The sequence below is a fragment of the Pundamilia nyererei genome, unplaced genomic scaffold (assembly GCF_000239375.1).
Source record: "Pundamilia nyererei isolate P.nyererei 1_Seehausen unplaced genomic scaffold, PunNye1.0 scaffold00245, whole genome shotgun sequence".
NCBI classification, from domain to species: domain Eukaryota; kingdom Metazoa; phylum Chordata; class Actinopteri; order Cichliformes; family Cichlidae; genus Pundamilia; species Pundamilia nyererei.
The window spans coordinates 140,114-146,113 of NW_005187646.1; the positions used below are offsets into that span (position 1 = coordinate 140,114).

The window sequence follows — 6,000 nt, forward strand, 5'->3', positions numbered from 1 at the left end:
TGACCTTGAAGATCTCGGTGGATGTAAGCCAAATTTTAATGGATTAAGCTGAGTTTTATCAGAATTAATTCAAAACTTTTTGAGCTATTGTGTTTGCAGGTATGTGACTTAATCACAATTTGGACCTATTAGAAATACAACAGGAATTTATTTGAAGGAAGATACTTCATAGGCTAAGTTTCATGAAGACTGAACTAGGAGGAGTTCAGGATCAGACATACAGACAAATGCTACAATCCAATGTTTTGGTTTGTTATAATTCTACAGACTCATTGATGTATTAGTAATGCTACACGTAGTCATCCATATTTTACTGTCTGACTCATAAACTGTATATAAAAGATGGGCATAGCCAGCATGATGTTACCCACTCGTGTGTGGGCATTTTGGCTAACTCCATGTTACTTTCTCAAGTCTCACATGACCAGTGAAGGATGGATCTGTCTGGGATATTGAAGACGTTGTCCCAGTGATAGCATAACCCACTTTATAATTTATTTGACTCTAAATAGGGCGACATTTTTAAAATTAACATTGTCCTGTGTTAAATAAGGCTTAATATTGGCCAGTCATCCATCCATTCGCTTATCAGGGTCACGGGTGGGGGTGGGGGGTGCTGGAGACTATCCCAGCTGTCATAGGGTGAGAGGCGGGGTACACCCTTAACTTAAATATATCTACAATCTTATGGTGAACAGGGAGAGATACCAGCCAGAAACAGTAGGGCAGGAATAATGTGTATCAGGCTTTGGCTACAGGGACAATACTTGTGAGTCAAGTTGGTTTTGGGCTTCTCGCAGGATTTGGAACATCACCAGACTTATTATTTAATCACAGGGCTTGTGAATAAGTCATGAGTGGTTTTGGAAGGCACTGACTAAAACCTTTTGTGCTGGACATTTCGTTCTGCCAAATCAGCAACAGCATTTTTTTATACTCCTCATTTTGGTTTGACAAGTTGAATCTTCTTCCTACGTACAATGTGAACCAATGAAACTACGCCTTTATTTGTTGTAATCTGATAACATTTCTCCCCCTTGGGCCCAACAGATGATCCGTCATTTATTTCTAATCACACTAATCCCCTCACATGTGAGCCATTATTTATGAAAAATGAAGTGTGTCATCTGAGGTCTTGCTCCTGCTTGGGAAGTGAACAGAGCCAAGGCCTTATGAGAGGGTTCAGATAAATGACGAATGAGGACATCTGGAGAATTTTGTCAGGGGTGTGTCATTGACAAAGATACTGTAGAGACACAGAAAGAGAGGAGGACGGATGGGCCGACCGAGATGGCCAAAGGATGATAGAGGTATCAGATGGAGGTAAGAATAGGAAATATGACAAAGAGATCTAAGAAAAAAGAGATCTAATATGTGACTCATCTACAAAACAGCATATGAGAACATACTTGACTGATATAACATTATCAATAACTTAGATCTGAGCAGGCTGTTGGTCCACATAAATCTAATGTAGCTTAACTGTAGCCAGGATTACACTGTAAATGTTATAAGTTATAATCAGCAGGGTAAAGATATAAATGCAGCTACACACTAGATTCCTTTCTGATTATACTACCAAGTGCTTAAATATAGTGCTGGATAACATGAGGAACTGCCATTGGCATGACTTCTTAGATAAACTTGTAAATGTTAGGGTTTTGATGTAATCTAACCAAACGCTTGTATATCCAAGGTGGAAGTTTTCCAGAGGCATTAGGGTTTTTTTTTTTCTTTTTAATGAGGTAACAAACCATTATCTGAACTGGGCATGGAAAGTAGGCGGCGATCTGTGCAGCTGGAAAATTTCGCCAACTTAGGAGGTGCAAAAAAACTACATTTCCTATAATGGCCACATGAGGCAGGCCAGCTTCAAACACCCTGTGTTAAAATTCCCAACTCAGAAGAAGAGAAAAAATGTTTACCTCCTGACAGAAAACCACAAAATCTCCCCATTTTTTGCCTTTTCCGTTGGTGAAATACCCTTTTTTAATTGTATTTTGCAATTTAAACCTACCACTTTATTTATGAGTATGGCTGCCTTTAATGGCAAGTGGGAGGTGTAGCCGCTTTGATTGACGGGTGTCTCACATGGAGCTGTAGATGCCAGACCTGAGGGGTTTTCTATGAAGGAAGTTCAGTATAGTCAGGCTTTCTTTGTGTTAGCTGGCTTGATGAAACTCCAAAACTTGGATATAATGGCTATCACGTCGTTGCTTATCAGCTTTTTCTGCTATCTATAAAGAATATGCAAAATATAATGGCTCCAGATTAGAGCTTGAAACTTGAAAGTGAATACATTTAAAGATTAAAGGTTCCTGAGGCATAACCTACTAAAGAAGACGTGGAAATCGGTTTAGTTTGGCACCAGATCAAAGTGAAATTTAATTTACTGATCAACTCTGTATCAATGGTCTGATCAATTTTCTGATGTGTGTTCTGTTACCTGTAGTTCCAGCAGTGTAAAAGAGACTTCCTGACAGATTAGAATAAAGTAGAAAAACATTTATACAATTTCTGGTTTTGAATTTATGCAGACACTAGTGACAGTGTGATGCATAGTGTACACTGTTGTAACTACAGCAGCCCTTCATTTGTGACTGTGGCAGCAGAGAATCTACATTAACATTAAAACAGGATGCAAATAAAAGAATCAGTGAAAATGTGGGACTTCCAGTGGATTTTAAAATTAAACGTCAAACATAAACTGTTCTCAAACACATGCGACCCACTTACACCCCTCAGATCTCTTAACTTTGTGGTGAATAACTGTAGCTACAGCTTGTCTGTACTGTGCTTTACTTTTTCCTCAGTGAATTAGATCATATTATTTGAATGTCACCTAGGCTTAATTATCAAAAGCATGCGTCCAAGCAAAGCACCAAGCCTGCTTTGCTAACCAAGCCTGCTAGCCTTAACTGCAAACCTAGAACTCCATATTCTTGTCCAAATATATGAACTTCTAGCTCTAAAAACAACAAGAACAATAAATATTCTCTTCAAAGCCAGCAGATGACATCTTATCACGTCATTTAATGCTATAAACGTCGCTCTCTTCAGTATGATTGATTGGATAAAGTTGAAGGTCCAATGCTAGAAAAACATGTATCGTTTAAAACAAATTCAAAACGAAAAGACAAAAAAAGTCACACAAAACCACATAAATCCACTGCTGTTGAAAACAACAACTTTATATTATAAAGGGCACTTTATATAGCCTCTGTAGAAATTTTCCACATATCTCACTTATCTTAACTCCACTACTGTATAATTCTGTGTAAATAATCATTCTGTACAATACGATAATTTTTAAATCTACAACTGTTTATAACCTGCATAGTTCACATTTCTGCATAGCTGTATATCCCATATTCTGTATAGTTTTTCATATTTATATCCTGTTCATAGCCTGTACATAGCTTGTACTCACTACAGCCTGTACTTACTTATAGTTATAGCATATTCATAACATACTTCATACTGTGTACCTTATAACATACCATAATAGACCCATTTCTGTAATATACTCACATATCTATATTATTGCTAATATATATTGTAATGTATCTATATCATGGCTAAAACACTTCTGTATGGATGCAAACTGCATTTCGTTGCCTTGTACCTGTGACATGTGCAATGACAATAAAGTTGAATTCTATTCTATTCTATTCTATTCTATTCTATTCTATTCTATTCTATTCTAACAAGTAAAAGGACTCAGTGCTGTGGCCACAGAAACGACTCCGCTAGGCCAGCTTGACATCGCACAAAGAAGGGACACATCAATTCAGCCACGATGAGGTCTACTTCCCAAATGGCAAATGTGTGTTCTCATTAATGTTACATAAAACAGTTGTTTTTTTTTGTTCAACTTTGCTGTTCATCTCATCTCTGACAGCCTTTGGATGCGTCACTTTATTTAGGCCAGTGTTGAAATAACAATGTGATGACACCCGTTATCATGGGACCATATTTCGCAGCGGACTGGGCTTGTTTTCCATTAATGCAGTTGTGAAAGGGTGACCAGATTAGGAAACCCATTTCCTGTGTTTAAAAATCCTGGACAGTGCACGTCAGAGAAAGAGTGAATGAGTATCTGAGTAGGAGTTTGGCCACACCGCACTAATGGCAGATTTGAGAATTTCCTCTGCTGTAGGTCCCCTATTCAGCAGAAGTCTATTTTCCCTGAACTGTTATGAAAAGAGTAGGTGGTTAAAATGAAAATTATGCTTGTATTAACTCAGAGAAATGAGCTAGCGTTTACTCCAAGCACCTTGAATTCAGCTGGAATGACCTCCAAGTAAACTGCTGCTTTCATTTCTTTTAAACTGCTCCCCTGGATGGTGGTCACACTGTAATTTTTCCTCAGGCTAAACCAGCATTTAGATGCAGCATATATGCTCCCTCTTAAACACAACCTCCGCACTGAAGGCTCAAGTGCGGCTATCTTTAACTGCGTAAACACAACCTTTGTTTTGGTGAAGGCTCGGGGGCTGCTTATCACAGAGGTAAGGCTGGGGATGTTAATGCTGCCCCTGGGAAGGCAAACATTAAGAGATTACCCAGGTAGTGGTTGCACTGTTAGTCAAATGGCAGCTTCCTTCTGCTTATTAATTATCTTGAATAAACAGTCTCCCAACAAGTTCGAAAATTTATGAGACAGGCCTGCAAACACACCTTTTATAGCTCAAAAGAATAAGATTACCTGGTAGGTCTATGGGTGGGAAAAAGACAGGCTTTAGTGCCAGAAACCAGAAAGCAGCTCTTGTATGCTTCCACGGACTGTTTGATATGAATGCTAATCCACCAGGAAACCATCAAAGAGCGTCTGGAGGCACCCCACTCACCTGACAGCTGGGCAGATTGTGCATATGTGTGCCACTTCCTTTCTTCCTGTGAACTGGCCACCACCTTACGAAATCTGTGGTCAGTTGTTTCTCTAATGTATTTCTAGAGTTGTCAGTGAATCTGAATGGACTCATCATCATAAATGTGTGTAAGTTTAATAACAGGAACCTCACTCAGAGGCTCAAATGTCTGTTAATAGTGATTCCTCAACCAAGAATATATATAACACCCCCCTCCACCTCAACCAAAGGGGACCTCTTTGCTAACCTGCAAAGAAATGAACAGTCTGTGATTTTTATTGTAGTTTAATTTTAATGGACAGAGACAAAATATCAAGCAAGTAGAAGTACACAGTACATAAAAGTTATAAATTTGAGCCAAATGTCATTGAGTGAAGTATGTTTTTGATCCTTTTACAACCTAGTCACAATTCTGGCTGCCACGAATTGGATGTGTGCACACAGATTACAATCAATCAATCAAAGATCAAAGAGCTGCCAAAGGATGTCAGGGACAAAACTTTAGACCTGCACAAAACTGGAGTGGGCTACAAACTTTTGTGACAACTTTTGGTGTGATTCTTTGGAAATGGAAGAAATATAAAATCACAATGAGTCTAGAGATCCATGCATGGGGTGAGGTTGATTATGAAAAAGGTGGTGGATCAGCCCAAAACTACATGGGAGGAGCTTGTAAATCATCTGAAGGCAGCTGGGACAAAGTCTTAGAGTCTTGGAGCACTTGCAAAGTCCTGCTGCTCAAGAAGGCCCGTTTTAAGTTTGCCATTGATATCTAAATGATTTCGAGAAAGCTTGGGAGAAAGTGCTGCACTCAGATGAAACCAAAACTTTTTGAAGGAAGAGAAATATTGAGTATAACCCAAACGGCATCCCCACATTCAAGCATAGAGATGGAAAGATTATGCTTTGTGGCTGCTTTGAAAAAAATGGCGCCGGTGAGGTCGGCTGCCGTGCTGGATGCTCTGCCCTAACTTCTCCACTAACTTCTTTTTGCAGTTTTTCGTCACTTTTTGCTATATCTGCGATAATCTTGCATGGGCATCATGCAAAACACACAAATCCGCTACAGTAGAGACACTTTGGTTTCTATTGGTCTGCAATACACGAACATTTCACCATGTTTAACTCC

General features: G+C 39.0%; 1 protein-coding gene across 1 annotated transcript in view; it reads left to right on the forward strand.

Annotated features, from left to right (window-relative positions):
* Positions 1-6,000, forward strand: part of filip1l (filamin A interacting protein 1-like) — an 89,227-nt gene that overhangs the window by 61,295 nt on the left and 21,932 nt on the right. The gene's annotated exons all lie outside the window — the stretch shown is intronic.